A 20,036-nucleotide genomic window follows, 5' to 3' on the forward strand; every position below is an offset into this window, starting at 1 on the left:
GTATTCAGCTAAATTGAGTTTCATTAACATCTGATTACTTTGTCTTGAAGGGAAATCTAGGGCTTTTCCTAAGACCAACTGCAAGGCTCCATCACAGAGACAGATACCACAAACCTCAAATAATGTAATAATGTCAGAGAAGTGACAAATCTTATGGAAATGTATGGACAGCCTTTATATATAGAACATTATGTTTCAGATTGACAAATTATCAAAGATTATCCAACCCAATTAAATTATCTTGCTCAAGGGTCCTACAAAATGATGACCACAATTGAAAACATACAATGCCAAGTTCCACACATCCAATGATATTTCAGTTCGGAGAAAGATTAAAGAGAAATCCTGAAGACCTTGTTACAGTCTCTCTGACAGATATCTTTTCTACTGTCACTCTTGGTGCATACTGCTTCTATTTCTCAGAAGGGGAGACTTTCCCAAAGGACCACAATCTCAGATACAGGGCTGTCAACAGGGTTTCTCAATCTAATGGGAGTAGTTTTGAGGGGTGTTTGACAGTTTGATGACTGCATGCAACTTTATGCTGTGAAAAAGGGCGGTACAGCAAATTCATCACAAAGAAAAATGGTAAAAATCTAAAATATAACATTCCAACAACATGTGCACGATTAACCATAAAATAATTAAATGTAATGTGGCCTAGTGTTAAATCTCATGTCTACTGGATTATTGTAAACTAAATGTTCTCACTTTTATTGGACTGCAGTATATTTAGGTCTAGAAAACACTAATGCTGAGTGAGCACAGCAATGTTTAAATTACAGTTTTAATTAGGACATCTCTTGACAGAAATTAACAGTACTTCATGCTCATATCTTGCATTTAATTGAAATGTATTGCAACAGTATTAAATATTTAAATAAAAACATGTAAAACATATAAAAAGTACAGACAGTATGCCGACAAATTACGGCCTGTTGCATATTTATGCCTCAGTGTAGACGTGCTCAATGGCTCGTGCTGCCCTACTCATCTAGCGCAGTCAAATGAATGCGCAGCAACTGCTTTGTTTGGTCTAGTTCCTGCCAGTTGTTGGGCTGGGTGTGAGAAAGTAGCTACGTGATATAGCCTGAGCGTTGTGTACGGTGGACAGCGTCTGTTTACAGGTAATGTGATGCTCAGCTTACAAGGTTGTTTTACAATGTCATTCGAGTTAAGTCAGATATTGTATTTAAGATTTGTGACGGCTATATTTTATTTTAACGATACGACAAAAAGTTGTGCTTGCAATTTATCTGAATTGAAACTTTGAGAAAGAACACAAAACGTTCAAGTTTATTAGCTACATATGCTGGTTGCTAGCTAGCACTTGCCAGCTACTTTTTAACATTCACGTTTTAAATTATTAGCAAAGAGCGACTTTTTAAGCGTTTGCCAAAGTATAAAAATAAAGTGCCTGTTGTCGAGGCAGCCATCTAGCTAGGTACTAGTAACTAGCTTAGCTAATGACTATCGTGAGCTAAATAGCTAACGTTAGCTCCTGTAGTTGTCTACACAGCTAACGCTAGCTAGTTACCTAGCCTACTTGTTTGGTAGCTTACAACCTTGGTGGAAATGTGCTGGTTTAAAATGTTAAAAGAGGTGGGTTCAAAAAGCTAAAAAAGCAGCCAAAACACTTTGAATGATACAGTCAGTAGTCTAGTAGTACGGACTGTGTTGCTGCGCAACATAGCAAGCACTGTGTGTCCTTAAATGCTGGAAATTATACTGTACTGTAACACGCATCTTCATTTACATTTAGCAGACGCTTTTATTCCAAGAGAGAACTTTACAATAGGTCACTGATCATAACAACGAGATAGCCCCAAAACATTGCGGGTAACCAAAACATGAAACATACATTGTGAAAAGCAAATAAGTGCCAATGGGAAGAACCATAAGAGCATGTAGTTAAACAAGTTACAATTAAACAAAAATGAACCTCAAAGTGCAAGAGTGACCTGTAGAAAAAGCAAGCAACAATAATGTAATATAATTCACAGCGAGTACAATAAGTTAAATCAGTTACAACTAACCAACAAGAGCAACAAGTCCCTCAATAAGAGTCATTGTGTTCCTGGAGGAAACTAACATCAGGGGCCTGGGGGGTGTTCCATCAACGTCGCTAACGCAAGTCGCGCTAACACGAATAAGTCTCACTTGGGTAAACGTCAACTTAGACTTAAGCCTCAAGCTGTTCCACTAACGTTCCGTTCCACTAACAGGAAACGCTAATTCAAGCTAGACCTCAATAAGCTTAGACTGTGCAGCCCAGATCAGGCGATCGTCGAAAAGAGGAGTTATGTCGCAAAGGTATAGCGTAAAGCAGCAGAGGTGTGTTGTTTCAGCAGCGTAAATTTATTTTTTTATTTTTTTTGTTCCCAAAAAGGGCAATGTTGCCGCAATTAACATGGCAAGGGAGACAACTTGTCAAACCATTACGACCGTTAAAATGCGTAAATTGTAGACCTACAAAATCTACTTAACATATATATATATATATATATATATATATATATATATATATATATATGCATGCATTTAGGCCTACTGATAATTAGCGTAATTTGATGAGCTGTCTGAAACCGTTCTGACAGGCTAGCCTATGGTCGATATTCTCAACAGGAGATTGAGAATAATAGCCCAAAAAAGAACGTGGCAGCAATTGAAAATTGTAGGATACATTTCAAAACACTGAAGAAGGCCATGGTTAATTGCAGTTGATGTGGGCCAATAATGTTTTTGTCTTCACATCTTGAACAAAATCAAAAATTACTTCAAAATAACTTTGCCACACACATTTATTAACTGATAGGCTAAATGCTGAGCTTTAAGATAAAAGGGAAAGATAACCATGACTTAAATGGGGATTCACTGAAATGACTAGTATTGCACAGATCCAGCACTGACTTTTTAGATCAGAAGGTGACCCAAACTGCACACTTTGTTTGGCAGAACAGTCATTTAAAATTGCTCAGCATGACTATCATTATTATATTACGAGTATTTCCAATTAACATAGTCTGCCTCCACAGATCCAGAGGGGGCTTGGACAGTGACAGACTGTGGCTGTGCCAAGTGTTGTCACAGCCTCACTTTGGGAAAGCATGCCCTACTGGGAACATTAGGGGAGACTGTTGGGCATAGAATCTAATTGTCTTCTTTGGAAAGGGCAACATTTGGGACACTGTCATGTAGGGGCAGCATAAAGGGCACTTCATAACAGCACCTTTTTCCATTGGAAGTAAGGGCATTGGCCATTGTAAGGGCACCTTATAGGGTACTGCATCACATTTTCTATACTATGAAGGAACTATTTTTACATTTATAGAGGGCACACTGTCATTTATTGCATGGGGCATCCTGTGCACTCAAGCATATTTCACAATGTGAATGGCAGACAGTAGGGCACTTGGTCTAATTTTTGCCACTCTGGGCATTTTAGAAAGGCTTTCAACCATGGGGGCACCAGGCAGTCACCCCCTGAGTCTTCCAATGGGCCTGGATACACCCATGGGGACAGTATATTGCATCTATAATATTGGGGAAGCCAGAGGAGAGGTAATATACAGGCTTGTCAACATATAGGCTACTTTAAACAATGAAAATACTTTATACAATTGAATAAAAAGTCCTCCTTGATTCTTTGTGTTTCAAGATTACCTGAAAAACTGATGATAATATTCAGGTACTGCTTTGGAGCAAGGTATACCCTTCATATTTCCTGGCATAGTTGCCCGTTCAAGAATGTCCCACATGCAAAGACATAGACAGATGCAGACAGACTGAACAGTGTCAAGGCTTGGCTACAGTGGGTTTGCTTCCTTGTGTGTGATTCCAGCAGACTACATAGTCTAGGCCTACCTACATAGACTGCAGTCTACTACCCTCCTTTCTACTATTATAGTCTACTCTCCTTTCTATTACTTTTTACAAAGGATGGTAGGCTGCTCTTATGTGTTCATTGCCATCCTTAAGAGTTGCTAAAGTGTTATTTCATATATATATATTTATGTATTTTTTTTTTAAGAATGACAATTACATTTATCTAGATAAACTATGCTGGGCCTGCTGAACCTATACTTCTTCCACAGATACTGGTCAGGGAACCATTACTTCTGTCTCTGAAGACCCTTGGGGCTGGTGGGATAAATGCTCTTTGTATAATCTGAGCACCTTCATCCACCACAGGGTTGTCAAAGAACGGATACGCCATAATTGATTGTAACTTGTCTAGACGCTCTGCTTAGTTTCTAAGTCCTTATTTTATGTCAATTAACCAATGGCTTTTGAAAACAAAAGTGACATTATTTCTTAACTTGTTTATTAAAATTAATATATTTTTTGGAGATTAAGTAAACATGTAGCTAAATCATTAATGTCTGCACTTCAAAAAGTCTGAATTTACGTTTCCGAACACGGACTAAAGTGGTTTGCGTGCAGGAATTTACTCGACGGAACTGTCTTCTGAGATTCTGTTTCCGCCTGTTTGAAATTATTTGCAACACATTTTAGTTTAGCTTGACTTTTAGCCTGACACGGATCAGGCTAGTTCCGAAGTATAAGTTACCTTGGTTACGTAGCTAGAACTAAAATAAGCCACCTTAATGGAACGGAACTCTCGCTAAAGTAAGTGAGACTTGGCGAGATAAGTCTAGCTTTTCCTTAATCGACGTTGATGGAACACCCCCCTGTACTACGAATCAAGATCAACATGCTCTGGATCACTTTCAGTTACCCGGCTACGCGAAGCGTAACAATCGCAATCACGGTAAGTGGTATCACGACGGCGGTTATCAACTCTCTAACTCAACCCAGATCTTTCCAATCTAGACACGTGCGCGTTCACATAAAGGGGCGGTGTTTGCACCGTATATCCAATCGCAAACATGGACAAAACAAGAGCCGCATATTTCAAGCAGGAGGAGCCGACAATAATCTTCCAAACTTTGTCTACTCCTCCTGTGTGAAATATTGTAATACAAACATATCAGGAATACAGACATATAATACAGACAAAATCAACAGTCGCTGCTGCCAAGCTGGCAGAAAATAGCAGACGCTGTAAATGCGTAAGCTACATGACTTATTTATATCTTGTGCCCCAGTCACAAAATGTGACCATAATTACATGTGTGCATTCCATAACGTTAAACTTTTGTTGCTGTATTATTTTAGTTGCAACCCTGGCAGTGGCAAACGATCGTGGGAGCAAATAAAAAATATAAAACCATAATTCAAAACGTTAAGTAACAGTAGGCAATACTTGCACATATTTTAAGGCCAACAAGTACAAGGCTGAATTGCCTGAGTCAGTCCCTTTTTGTAGGATATTGGTATAGCTACAAAGGGCCTATAGAACAATGAAATTGAGGGGGCCCTCCTCCACAGGACTTAACTCCTGCTGAGGAGCTGGCCCTCTCCAGCTATCAGGGTCGCCCCATGATGGAAGGAGTGGAAGGGGACATTTCTTCAGACCCTGGTGGCAGCAGCTCGGAAACCCAAGCATATGTATGTTTCAAGTAATCTATGTGACCATGTTCATTCAACAATTATTTATGAATATTGTAGGAGTGAAATGTATTACTGTTCTCTGCAGTGACAGTGTTGTTGCCACCACCCACTGTCGTCCCACTGTGCCATACAGAGGTAACAGTGAAACTAATAGTCATACGCCAGTATGTATGCCATATGTGGTTGCTGAATAATGATCAAATATGCCATTTACTTTCTCAAGTGGAGGTCCTAGATCAGGGGTCACTAATTGGCGGACCGCGGTCCGGGTCCGGACCCAGGCGGTTCCCTATCCGGACCCGGACCTATAACCAATATATTATTATGGAATTAATTCATTTTGACGGAACGTTTCCATTTTAACCGGCACATCTTTTTGTTCCAACTAAATGTGATTTCTATCTTACTTGTCCAACTCACTCACTGAAAGTTGGCCGCAACCTCTGTGGGTCAGGTTGTTTGTGTCATTCGCAACAACGCAGGCTAATCGATTTGCTAACAGTACCTGTTTCTTCCTTAGCGAAAAACATGGCGTGCTCCAAACCCGGCGAAAAGTTGATTCCAAAAAGACCTAATTTCAGACAAGTATGCATTTGTGCTGCCGGTGGGGAGCACAAAACCAATGTGTTTAATGAGACGGTTGCCCTTGTCAATAGTGGTAGCTAATGTGAAACGTCACCATCATGACCATGGGAACTAGGAGTGCTGTAGCACCCCCTGACAGCACGAGCATTTCCAATGATATGACTTGAAAATTCACCACCGTGGCCCAGCCCCGCATTAGCGGACTGGCCATCGGGAGCACCGGGAGAAGAATAACAATGGAAAACCAGGCTAAGAAACGTAAGGGTGGGGCTGAAAAATGTAGACAAAAAGACAAAAAGACATCACCTTCACTAGACAAGGTTTTACCAATTGAAAAACGTCTACAGTCAGGTCCATAAATATTTGGACATTGACACAATTTTCATCATTTTGGCTCTGTATACCACCACAATGGATTTGAAATGAAACAATCAAGATGTGCTTTAAGTGCAGACTTTCAGCTTTAATTTCAGGGTATTTACATCCAAATCAGGTGAACGGTGTAGGAATTACAACACATTTGATATGTGGCCCCTCCCTTTTTAAGGAACCAAAAGTAATTGGACAATTGGCTGCTCAGCTGTTCCATGGCCAGGTGTATGTTATTCCCTCATAAAGGGAGTTCGTTATTTCATTGACAAGGAGCAGATAAAAGGTCTAGAGTTCATTTCAAGTATGGTATTTGTGTTTGGAATCTGTTGCTGTCAACTCTCAATATGAAGTCCAAAGAGCTGTCACCCTCAGTGAAGCAAGCCATCGTTAGGCTGAAAAATCAAAACAAACCTATCAGAGAGATAGCAAAAACATTAGGTGTGGCCAAATCAACTGTTTGGTACATTCTTAAAAAGAAAGAACGCACTGGTGAGCTCAGCAACACCAAAAGACCCGGAAGACCACGGAAAACAACTGTGGTGGATGACAGAAGAATTCTTTCCCTGGTGAAGAAAAACCCCTTCACAACAGTTGGCCAGATCAAGAACACTCTCCAGGAGGTAGGCGTATCTGTGTCAAAGTCAACAATTAAGAGAAGACTTCACCAGAGTAAATACAGAGGGTTCACCACAAGATGTAAACCATGGGTGAGTCTCAAAAACAGGAAGACCAGATTAGAGTTTGCCAAAAAACATCTAAAAGAGCCTGTACAGTTCTGGAACAACATCCTATGGACAGATGAGACCAAGATCAACTTGTACCAGAATGATGGGAAGAGAAGAGTATGGAGAAGGGAAGGAACTGCTCATGATCCAAAGCATACCACCTCATCAGTGAAGCATGGTGGAGGTAGTGTTATGGCGTGGGCATGTACGGCTGCCAATGGAACTGGTTCCCTTGTATTTATCGATGATGTGACTGCTGACAAAAGCAGTAGGATGAATTCTGAAGTGTTTCGGGCAATATTATCTGCTCAGATTCAGCCAAATGCTTCAGAACTCATAGGACGGCGCTTCACAGTGCAGATGGACAATGACCCGAAGCATACTGCGAAAGCAACCAAAGAGTTTTTTAAGGCAAAGAAGTGGAATGTTCTGCAATGGCTAAGTCAATCACCTGACCTAAATCCAATTGAGCATGTATTTCGCTTGCTAAAGACATTTACATTTACATTTAGTTATTTAGCAGACGCTCTTATCCAGAGCGACTTACAGTAAGTACAGGGACATTCTCCCCCGAGGCAAGTAGGGTCAATCAAAGTGCCTTGGAGGGCACAACGTCATTCGGCACAGCCGGTAATCGAACCTGTAACCTTCAGATTACTAGCCAGACTCCCTAACCGCTCAGCCACCTGACTCCCCTATACACATCTTGATGCACTGCCAACGATCTGATAAATTACATTTACATTTAGTCATTTACATTTAGTCATTTAGCAGACTCTCTTATTTACATTTACATTTACATTTAGTCATTTAGCAGACGCTCTTATCCAGAGCGACTTACAGTAAGTACAGGGACATTCCCCCGAGGAAAGTAGGGTGAAGTGCCTTGCCCAAGGACACAACGTCAGTTGGCATGACCGGGGATCGAACTGGCAACCTTCGGATTACTAGCCCGATTCCCTCACCGCTCAGCCACCTGACTCCCTTTAGTCATTTAGCAGACGCTCTTATCTAAGCAACTTACAGTAAGTACAGGGACATTCCCCCCGAGGCAAGTAGGGTGAAGTGCCTTGCCCAAGGACACAACGTCATTTTTAGAACGGCCTGGAATCGAACCAGCAACCTTCGGATTACTGGCGCAATTCCCTAACCGCTCAGCCACCTGACTTCAGACAAAACTGAGGGGAAAATTCCCCAAGAACAAGCAGGAACTGAAGACAGTTGCAGTAGAGGCCTGGCAGAGCATCACCAGGGACGAAACCCAGCGTCTGGTGAGAGAGGAACGTCTTCCTCCCCCTGAGCCTAGGGCCTCCACTTCAAGGCCAAGACAAAGACACAAATTATAAGCAACTAGAGAGGGTACAATTTCTGGGGAAATTGTAGGGTGTGCTTGCTTGCGTCGGTTGCACAGGGGTCCGTTTTTGAATGACATTTTTACAACTGATTTATGTATATTTTATATGAAAATGCATACTTATTATTTATAAAGATTAAATAGATTTAACGGAACTGAAAATACGAGTGAAGTGTAGAATGAAATAGATGTCTTCTCATTTCCCCTGCAAGAGGCAGCCTCATCGTTGAATCAAAACGAATAAATTTGGCAGACCGGTGTAAAAATGGACCTAATCTCTATGACTTAAAGGTCATTTTAAGTTTTTCCCTTCTCGTGATATTTTCAGGCATGTAGCCTACTCATTGCATTCATTCATTAATAAAGAACCCCCTTTGAAGATTATTCTACGACGTTACCCGGCAGTAGAAGATGGAATCGCGATTCAGACAGTCCCATCTGCTAACTGAAAATATGCCCCCCAAAACGTAAATAAGCTTGACATTTATTTAGAGGAAAATCGCTCATTCATAAAAAGCTCACTGGTAGCGATCATTGTCAGTAACAACGCAAAATGCGATATAGCCCTGTGTGGAGAAGCTGCCCCGGTAAATTGTACTACTACTGTACAGTACTAGACTACTGCTGTGTTCGTCTTGGTAGCGATTGCGTTGGTTGAATTGGATTTAACGTTCCGTTGTACGGTTTAGGCTGAAATTAATTATTTTCATGAACAGATTGGCAACGTTTAGGCTGTGGCAATGAAGTTCAGGTTAGTAGTTAGATAGACTTTTGATTAAGTAAGGGGAGTGCTGAACATGTTCTGTCGCCGTTTGACTTCCTACAGCTGTGTAGATGTTTTTGTAGTGTCTCGCGTAGGCTACAGCATTGCAGTGAGCAACACTGGTTTGAAACCACAGGTAATGATAATTTCACCCACAAATCGTTTACTTGTAATGTAATGTCATAATAAATCCTACAACGAAAATGTATTTGTGAGGAATGTTTATTTTAAAGATTGAAAACAGATGCATCATAGACCACTGTAGTATGTGTTGCCCGGGCAACAGAGGCTAATGTCATGATGCTAATGCTTCAGTGAAATAGTAGACTACCGTTTCCAAAAGTAGATGTGGGCCTACTTCCTTAATAATATCAGCTAATATTGTACATTACATTTCATAATTGTGTTTCACATCACAAAGTAAAATGAGTAAATAGTTATCACCCTGGCCTCTTTGCTTGTGGCGTTCCTGCAGCTGCCTTGCAGTAAAGCTATAGTTAGCCTAGCTATCCCCCAAGTTAACAGATGTGAAACGAATGTTCTGCTACAGGTAGTCACGCGTGTTTTCGTGACGTTAGTGACGTTAGTAACGTCAGTGACTGTGGCTAGCAAATTAGCCACCGTTAGCTTCACTTTTCACCACAAAAACGCAATTTCTACTTAAACCATGCAACGGAACGTAAATAAAAATACAACCAACGCAATCGCTACCAAGACGAACCTTTTGACACCGCCGTTGTGTATGTAGTCCAAATATTGACTGATCCTTAGGGGGGCGAAAAGAAATAATAATAATACATAAATAAATAAATATATATGTGAGAGAACAAAGGTTGTGCTCTCGCCGAAGGCTTGAGCACACCCAATAAACCTTGAAACACAGTAGTCAAATGGACACCTTCAACTTTCTCCATGTGTGCCTTGCAAGGGACAATGTTCTTTATTTGTTTCAGGTTGGAGCAGACAATGCGATATAGAGTATAAGTGGCTCGATATAGAGTAAAAGAGGCTTTTAATTAAAACAACAAGGCTGGCTTTTCTGTGTTCCTATAGGAAGGGAGAACACATAAGGATGTATTTGTTAAACCTTTTTCAACGTTTTCGTCTTTTTATACCTTTTTGTGGCTTTTTTGTAGTGCATTTTGAGTCTTTTGTGGGGGTTTTCACCATTTCTTTCTTTCAATGTCCTATTTATTCTTTTTGAAAAATGATATAAAAGTGAATGAAACATCCAAATTCAATGAAAGTAGTGAAATTATCATTTATTTAACTTTTAAAGAGCATTGTATGGTACCATACACATTGTTATTTTTGGTTTGAAATGTTTTGGTTAAAAGAAACACACATTTCTGATATGGAAATGATTAGGAAAAGGCGCAAAGCAACCCAAGGACAACAGAAATGGTTAAGGGGAGACACCCCAGTGAATAGGGATAACATATCAACATGAAACCTCCCCAGTCCAACTAATATTAGGTCAAATATTGTTTTCATTACTAGTTTCCTGTAAATGTATGTTTAAATGAGCAAATGATGCATGAAGTTGTAAAATATGATATAATGTGCATACATTTCCAGAACGGAAATCAGAACATTGGATGAAGACAGAATGAAAATCCTTGTTTCATTTTGTCAACATATTATAGTCCAAAGTTTTTACAAAGGGCACTTTGGATATCTCTTTTTCATCACTCCATTAATCATAGTATGGTGGCAACAGCCATTGAAGAAAATCCTTTGCAAATTGCACGGCAGACCGTGTTCTTGCTCAGGCTCTGCATCACCCACACTATAAAAGTAGGTAGTGAAATAACGAAACGGTATATATAGTCTGTGGGACTGTGAGCGGATGGCTTCGATGTGTCGCATTGGCAACATACGGCTGAACCTGGCAAAGATACGTAATTCCCTCTGCTGAGAATCTATATCTTTCATAAAGATACTCATGAGGGAATGCGAAAGGGTCTTGTGGGTCTCTAAATGTTCTGGCTCTTCTGAGCGCACCTCTCACTATCCGCGCCCCAAGCTCCACAGGATCTTCTATGACCGGTGACGGCATTATTCTCAAGAATGAGTTAGTGGGCGGGGCTTTTATACCGGTTGATCTCTGATCTCCAACTTAACCTGCTCCCGACCAGGTTAGCCGTTCAGCATGTGTTACCATGGCGATCTACCCCGGTAACAAGTGATCCTCCGTCGTAGTACAGAAAACCCTGGGTTGAACCTGAAGTTACCTCGCTAACGCCAAATCTTGATTCGTAGTACAGGCCCCAGGTCCTGCAAATCATTGTACCGCTGTACTCCCGGAACAAGTGGGTCTTAAGCCTTGTCTTGAAGGTGGGGAGACATCTTTATATGATTTGTCATTCGCACGTGTTTATATTGTATTGAGTGTGAGATAGCAAGATATCTCTCTAATAATGCCAGGAATCATGTCTGTCTTTGTCTGCATTTTGAATGGGATTTTAGGGCAGCAAGTTTCCCACGATTATCTCGAGAACCAGGCACTCTTGCTGTCCTTTTTATAATCCAACGGAGTGCAGTGCCGCGATTGACGTTGTTTGGATAAGCATTTTGACATTTCCCCAAAATAATTTGCTGCCAGTTTTGCTCTCTTCACTCTCAACTCTCGGCCATGTTGAATTGACTGAGCTACACTAAGGTAGCTCTGGCGTATGGAATGCCGTTTGATTCAAAATTAATTAAATAGATAGATAGATAAATAAAGGGATAAATACATACATAAATAAAAAAATGTTGGTTGCAGGTGGGTCCGTCCCCTTAAGTTTTTCTCTTCTAGTAACATTTTTCAAGCATTTAGCCTACTCATATTGCACAATTGGGTGTGCTCACGCCTTCGGCGAGCACAACCATTGTTCTCTCACATATATATTATTTTTATTATTATTTATTTTCCCACCCCTAAGGATCTGTCAATATTTGGACTACATAGACAATGTTGATGTCAAAAGTTTAGTCTTGCTAGCGATTGAGTTGCTTGTATTTTTATTTACGTTCCGTTGCATGGTTTAAGTTGTAGTTACGTTTTTGTGGCAAAAAGTGCCTTTTGTCAACAAAGGGTACTCAGTGCTAGCCGACGTCATAACGTCAGCACACGTTAGCAACGACGCATGGATACAACGTGCATAGATGTGCTGTTGCACAGCGAGTATCGTATCGTGCCGTGGTGTACTAGTAGCACATGTAGGTTACATTTAAGCAATTCAAGACTTGCATGTACAGTAAGCCATGTCACATTAAAGAATGTATTTAAACTTGTGTGGTGCTTTGCTGGCTTCAATGCCACAGCCTAAACTTAATGTCAAAAGAAATGTTTTAATTACTGTCGCATTCAAACAATCCCTTCAGTATAGTTTGGCTAGCAACAGCATCTAGCAATAGGCTACAGTAGCTTGCTCGTAGCACAATTCAGCTTCTCCAGGCAGGGCTCTAGACTGAGACCAAAAAGTCGCTTTTGGCTTTGTTACTGACAATGATCGCTTCCAGCAAACTTTTTTTGAATTAGCCATTCCCCCTATATAAATAACAAGCTTATTTACGTGTTTGGGGGCATATTTTCAGTCAGCAGATGGTACTAGTACTGTTTGAATCGCGAATCCATCTGAAAAATACTGCTGGTGACAACGTGGTTAGAATAGCTTGTTTCAAAGGGGGTTCAGCTTGTTTATTAAATGGACCCATCTGCAAGCAAGCACACACTACACTACAATTTTCCCAGAAATTGTATCCTCTATAGTTATTATTATTATTTATTTTCTCACCCCTAAGGATCTGTCAATATTTGGACTACATAGACGTCAAAAGTTTCGTCTTGCTAGCGATTGAGTTGCTTGTATCGTTCCGTTGCATGGTTTAAGTTGAAATTACGTTTTTGTGGCAAAAAGTGTCTTCTGTCAACAAAGGGAACTCAGTGCTAGACTACGTCACAACATCAGCACACATTAGCAACGACGCATGGATACAACGTGATAGAGACGTTCTAGCACGCAAGTTTGAGCTGGAGCTTGGATTGTGCAGTGTTTCCTCTATGTTGATTTTGCTGTGGCGGCCCGCCATGGCTACATTTCTGCCGCCACGGTATCAGAAATAGGGCTGTACAAAATTGTAGGCCGTCTATCAGTTGTTGTCAGTTCATTTAAACCTGTTATTGTATTAGTCTATACTTCTTGCTAATTTAAATTAAGTTAACTGGTGATTTTGTTTTTGACTGGTGATCTGTTGTTTGTATTCTTCCCCGGGATAGCTAAATTGCACATGTCTGTTGATTCGATAGAGATTTGCAGCCTTTGCTCACGTTTGTATTTTAAGTGCATTATTATGATGAAGTAGTTTTAATTTATAAATAGTGTGTTTATTGTTATTATTTGCTACAGAATGCTTAGCCTATCAAGATCAAATAAAGCAGACAGTGCACATGCTTTCGAGGACCTTAATCGATAGGCTACTGACCATTTACAATACGTTGTTACGTCAATTATTAATTGGCAGCATTTATGCCATTTAGAACATACTTTGAGTGGAACGTCTCTTTAAGTAGCCTAACCTTATTGCTTTAGGGGAAATAGGACGAAAGTATGTGCAATATGACATTAGTTATTAGACTATTACATTAACCTGCTCCGAAATATTAGCCTGGTCCTAACCAGACTCATGTACATTTCATTTGTACAGAGAGTCTGGCCTCGCTCCATTGACAAGCATTGACTTCCTTGTAGGCGGGTACTCTGTTGAAGTTTAAAACTATTGGATCTGCCCAGAGCCACTCTGATCTGCCATAACCAATCGCTAGCGTTCGCCTTAGCCAATTCGTTCACCACTACTGTAACAGAGATAGCTGCCGTAGCTGGAAAATCAAACTGTTCCCGAACCCCGTGGGGAGGAGGGCCACAACATCATGGCCACCAACAAAACTCAGCAAAACTTGTTCTTGCTCTGGCTTTAGCTTATGGATATTCGGCAGCGTTGCCACAACGGACCGAATGGCTTCGCTTGCATCTTTCTCCGCCGCCATTATGGAACTACAACTCAAACTAGCGCACGACAGCCACTTCCTCTGTTCGCTGATTGGCCGGTAGACAATTTACGGGAGACATCTGACTTATCTCATGGCCAGACCTAGTACAGAAGCAAAATTGAGCGGAAGTACGTAGAAGGGCAGAGCCAGGCTACCGAAATATAGGGTTAGAACTTGGTTTCGGCTGGGGGGGGGGGCTTCGGACAGACAGACTTGCCCCCACTGCAAAAAACAAAAAAATTCCCAACCTTTGGGCTTTGTTGAGAAAGCGATTTCGAGTGGAACTGCAATCTCGGATTTCTGATTTAGGTTGTGAAAGTCTTTGTAATTTGAGCTAGTGCGGGTCGCCCAAGAGATCGCCTAGTCTTTGGCAGCAGCCATGCTAGAAAGCGTCATAGTAGTATTTTCGTAATTTTATAGTTCGGTCAATTCTACACCAAAAAACTGAAGGATGGCAATGTTATGACGATATGACTTGTGAAGACTGCCAGGTGGTGAGATTTTAATGTAGGTTGCTGTAAAAACGTTGATTTGTTTGCTATCGTGAGAGCCCCGTCAGCCTCCGTTGACGATTGCGGCGGCTGTTGTCGATCTGCGTCTGATGAGTATTTTCTTAATTCTGTAACGGTCAATTCTCTACCAAAACTCATAAGGAGGGCAGTGTTTTAATGATACGGCAATTGCGAAGACAGCCAGCGGGTCAGCATATTTTTGTGATTTGTGTAAAACTTGGAATTTGAGTGAGACTGCGTCTTGTTTTGACGTTAACCTCAGTCAGACTCGGCTCGCAGTGTGTCGTACCTTCTTCAATGCCACAGCTAAACTTTATGTCAAAAGAAACATTCTAATTTCCTGCGCTTTCAAACAATTAGTGATGTGTGGCTAGCAACAGCAGCCAGCTTGCCTCTAGCAAACTTCTTTTGAATTAGCCATTTTCCCCTAAATTAATGTCAAACTTATTTACGTTTTGGGGGGCATATTTTCAGTCAGCAGACGGTACTGTTTGAATCGCGATTCCATCTGAAATACTGCCAGTGACAACGTTGTTACAGTAGCTTGTTTCAAAGGGGGTTCGCTTGTTTCAAAGGGGGTTCACTTGTTTCAAAGGGGGTTCTTAATGAATTATGCAATATGAGTAGGCTAAATGCTTGAAAATATCACTAGAAGGGAAAAACTTAAGGGGACGGACCCACCTGCAACCGACGCAAGCAAGCACACCCTACAATTTCCTCAGAAATTGTACCCTCTCTAGTTCATGAAGAACCCTCTTTGAAACAAGCTACTGTAAAAACGTTGTCACCGGTAGTATTTCAGATGGAATCGCGATTCAAACAGTACCATCTTCTAACTGAAAATATGCCCCCAAAAACGTAAAAGCTTAAGCTTGACATTTATTTACTGTAGGTGGAAATGGCTAATTCAAAAGAAGTTTGCTACGAGCAAGCTAGCTGCTGTTGCTAGCCAAACCTCTCTGAGGAGATTGTTTGAATGCACCGGAAATGAGAAACATTTCTTTTGACAAAGTTTAGGCTGTGGCATTGAAGACAGTGACCCACCACACAAGCTTGAGTTTAAATACATTATTTAATGTGACATTACTTACTGGACATGCAAGTCTTGATTTGCTTAAATGTACATGTATGATGCTGCTAGTACACCACGGCACGATACGATACTCGCTGTGCAACAGCACATCTATGCACGTTGTATCCATGCGTCGTTGCTAACGTGTGCTGACGTTGTGACGTTGGCACCACTGAGTACCCTTTGTTGACACAAGGCACTTTTTGCCACAAGAATTTTTGTTCAGCCTAAACCGTGCAATGGAACGTAAATAAAAATACAAGCAACTCATTCGCTACCAATACGAAACTTTTGACTCCGATGTTGTCTATGTAGTCCAAATATTGACTGATCCTTAAGGGTGGGAAAAGAATAATAATAATATATATGTGAGAGAACAAAGGTTGTGCCCTTGCCGAAGGCAAAGCACACCCAACTAGAGAAGGTACAATTTCTGGGAAAATTGTAGGGTGCGCTTGCTTGCATCGGTTGCAGATGGGTCTGTTTATTGACTGTATTTTTACAACTGATATTATTATTATTTATGAAGATTGCATAGATTTAAAAGCATAGCCTACATTTGTTGCTGCTCATGTACAATTCAAAATACAAAAAGTGAAGTGTAGCATGTCCCTGTACTCACCAAATACGACCATTTGATCGCACTGCATGGTGGAGAAGCTGACCTCGGTAAATTGTGCTACGAGCAAGCTAGCCTAGCTGCTGTTGCTAGCCAAACAAAGGGGATTGTTTGAATGCGCCAGAAATGAAAAACGTTTCTTTTGACATCAAGTTTAGGCTGTGGCATTGAAGACAGCGACATACAACACAAGCTTGAGTTTAAATACATTATTTAATGTGAAATTACTTACTGTACATGCAAGTCTTGAATTACTTAAATGTATGATGCTGCAAGTACTGTGTGCAACAGCCTTACTACATCTATACACATTGTATTTATGCGTCGTTGCTAACGTGTGCTGACGTTGTGACGTTAGGCTTGCACTGATTCCCTTTGGTGACAAAAGGCACTTTGCCACAAAAACTTAATTTCAACTTAAACCGTGCAATGGAACGTAAATAAAAATACAAGCAACACAATCGCAGACAACAAGAAACTTTTGACACTGGCGTTGTCTATGTAGCGCAAATATTGAGGGATCCTTAGGGGTGGGAAAAGAATAAAAATAATATGTGAGAGAACAATGGTTGTGCTCGCCGAAGGCATGAGCACACCCAATTATATAGCTGAATCCATTTACCTACATCAATAAATAAATACATTTATAGTTTTTGAAAAAACATTTATTTATTTTTTAGACTTTTATTTACTATGCCACATATATTTCCGAGCACCACATTTATTTCTGTGCTGTATTTATTTCCAGTCTCATATGCAAACGAGAGGGGCGTGGTTATCTTCAGACCAACGCAGCTGCACAAGATCGAAGTCAGATAGGGACACCTAGATTCGGTAGATGATGGAAGACATTAGTCGCTTCAGAGATCGCATGCTGGCCTTATAGATCAAATTGATCAGCATGGCTTGTCAGGACATATTATTTTGGCACATTGTAGATTTTGTAGAGGTTGGGCGGATAAGTGCTCTACAGAACATGGACATTGACCGTGAAGTCTTAGCTTTGAGACTTATCAAGCACTGTGTTTGTGTGCAAGACAGCAAGTGTAAAGAGCCACAACAAGAATCTAATGCAAAATTTAAGTTTAAACAGCTGTAATTCAGTGATCTTTTGACATATCAAGGTGAAATTGCGTGTGGTACTTCAGAATGATGTAATCTTGAAGCCAATATGGTTTGAACCATATATATAAAGGGTAGATGTCTCGTCCGCGTTGCCGGCCAACGGAGTCGAACGTCTCCGTCATCTTGCTACAGTCAATTCGCTCACCCATAACATTGTGTTGGTGCTACATGTACTTAAATGGCCATAACTTGCTCAATTTTCAACCGATTTTGAAACGGTTTGGTTTGTTATCAACGTGAGAGATGTCGTTATGCCACTGCATACTTATATTCTTAAAAAACAAACAAAAAAAAACCAACATAATTATTCATAAGTATGCAGTGGCATAACGACATCTCTGACGTTGATAACAAACCAAACCGTTTCAAAATGTAATGCTATTTTCCAAGATGAGCAATTTATTTGAGTTTTGTTTAAAACTTTATTGAAAATTGAAAGGTGTGGAAGTAGGCCAGACTTTATTAGAATTATCTGGTGTATATTTAAGTTTTTTTGACACAATTTTGAAAAAAGTTACGATTTGCGAGAATAAGCTATTTTCAAAGATAAGTGATTTTCTATTATTTAATTTGAAACTTAATTGAAAAGGTAAAGGCTGTGGAAGTATAGCAGACATTGTTAAGATACTCTGGTGTCTGTTTGAGGTTTTATATTCCTAAAAATATTATAAAAGTCAACATTTTTCAAAATGGTATGGGTTGTTTTCACCCGGTCCCTAACGTGATGCTGCAAAGTAGCGTCTTCTGAATGTGAGACGAATGTCGAATACGAAACTAACTTCACCTTGATCTATTAACACACTGTTTTGATGTATTTAGTGTGAAATGCTACCACACCTTGGATGACTTGGGTCGTACTGATTTCTCTGCCTCCGCCATGTGTTTCAGAACAACGTTACTCAACAACGTCTCTCCGATGGCATTTTCCTCCTCTACCTCCGCTCCGCGCTCAACTAAACTTTTTTTTTTAATACTCAAACATCTCCGCGACATATTGAGTGGCGTAATAATCGCGCGACACAACGAATCAATAATGAAATTCGTTGCCAACGCTTTTAATAATCGATTTTAATCGATTTAATCGATTCGTTGTTGCAGCCCTAATAACATCCAAGCTAACAATTTCGCCAAATCTGACTGCAGCTTTGTATACCATATGTACTGTGTTATAGTTGTTTGAGTTAAACAACTTGCTAAATTAATTAAATGTCTGTTAAATGTCAAATCCAACTATAAATGTATAAGATTTTCAATCAAATCTAAATTATTTTTTAACCTAGAGGTTTAAAAGGCTTTGCCTAAACCAGTGGTTCCCAAACTTTTTCTGCTGGGCCCCCCTTTGGTACTTTTTTTCGCGCCCCCCCCCCCCCCCCCCCCAAAAAAAAAAAAGAAAAACAGGACACACATACACATATTTTGTTTTCAGACTCCATTGCAGTTTATTATTTATATTTGCACATTGTAATTAATACAAACCTCAACCTTTTTAGAAAAAATAAATGTAAACTGCCATAAGCCACAGGTTGCAAAAACCGATGTAATTATCTTAATTGTAACTGTTTTCAAGCATCTTAACTGTGTAATTATGTTCAGTGTAACAGGTTTCTTTTTTTAATATTCAACATTGCTATCAATGCATTTTTCAAAAATTGTCTCTCTGCAAAAATGGGTTTTAAAACATGACCAACTCCCTGAGAAGAAAAAAACAAAAACTTAAAGGTTTGTTGTGCAGAACTTACACCTTTAATCCTCACATCTTTTCAGTGACTGGTGTGGGCCTGCTTCATGCTGCAGATCTTCTCAAATCTGGGTTGCAGGTTTGAGATTGCCACTCTGAGTTCATTTTCAATGTCCAGCTTTGATCTGTATTTTGTCTTGATTGAGGCCACAGCAGAAAAACCTATCTCACATAGGTAGGATGTCGCAAAAGGAAGAAGTATGGCCAGGGCTCTCTTACCTAGCAGTGGGTAAACTTTCTCCACTCCAATCCAAAATGCAGCCAGTGTCTTTGACTGAAACTGCAGCCTCATTGTTGAATCAGAGGTGACATCAATGAACTGTTCCTCCTCCGATGTGCTGAAGTCGGCAGGTGGTGTTGCACTGAAGGGGTCACGAATCCAGTCATATTCTTTGGATTCCTGCATCAGGAAATATTTCTGGAAATTTTTCTGAAGGGCAGAGATGTGTGCTTCCATGCATGGGATCACTGTGTTCTGCAGTTTGTTCTCTTCAATGAATGATTTCAGGTTCTCAAATTAGTCCACATTTCCATCTTTCACTCGATGCAGCCACATCTCAAGTTTTCTGGTGAATGATGTGATTTTATCTGCCAGATGTGGGATGTGTGTATTTGCGCCCTG

At 40.3% G+C, this 20,036-nt stretch overlaps 1 protein-coding gene across 3 annotated transcripts in view; it reads left to right on the top strand.

Moving 5' to 3' along the window:
• Positions 1-1,064: 1,064 nt before the first annotated feature.
• Positions 1,065-20,036, top strand: part of pam (peptidylglycine alpha-amidating monooxygenase) — a 121,696-nt gene continuing 102,724 nt past the window's right edge. The window contains exon 1 of one of the 3 annotated variants that reach the window (XM_067258741.1): positions 1,065-1,127. The gene's annotated coding sequence lies outside the window, so the exon portion shown is untranslated. The remainder of the gene's footprint in view (positions 1,128-20,036) is intronic. The other 2 variants (XM_067258742.1, XM_067258740.1) reach the window with 2 other exon arrangements.

This window comes from Osmerus mordax, chromosome 20 (genome assembly GCF_038355195.1).
Source record: "Osmerus mordax isolate fOsmMor3 chromosome 20, fOsmMor3.pri, whole genome shotgun sequence".
Taxonomy (NCBI): domain Eukaryota; kingdom Metazoa; phylum Chordata; class Actinopteri; order Osmeriformes; family Osmeridae; genus Osmerus; species Osmerus mordax.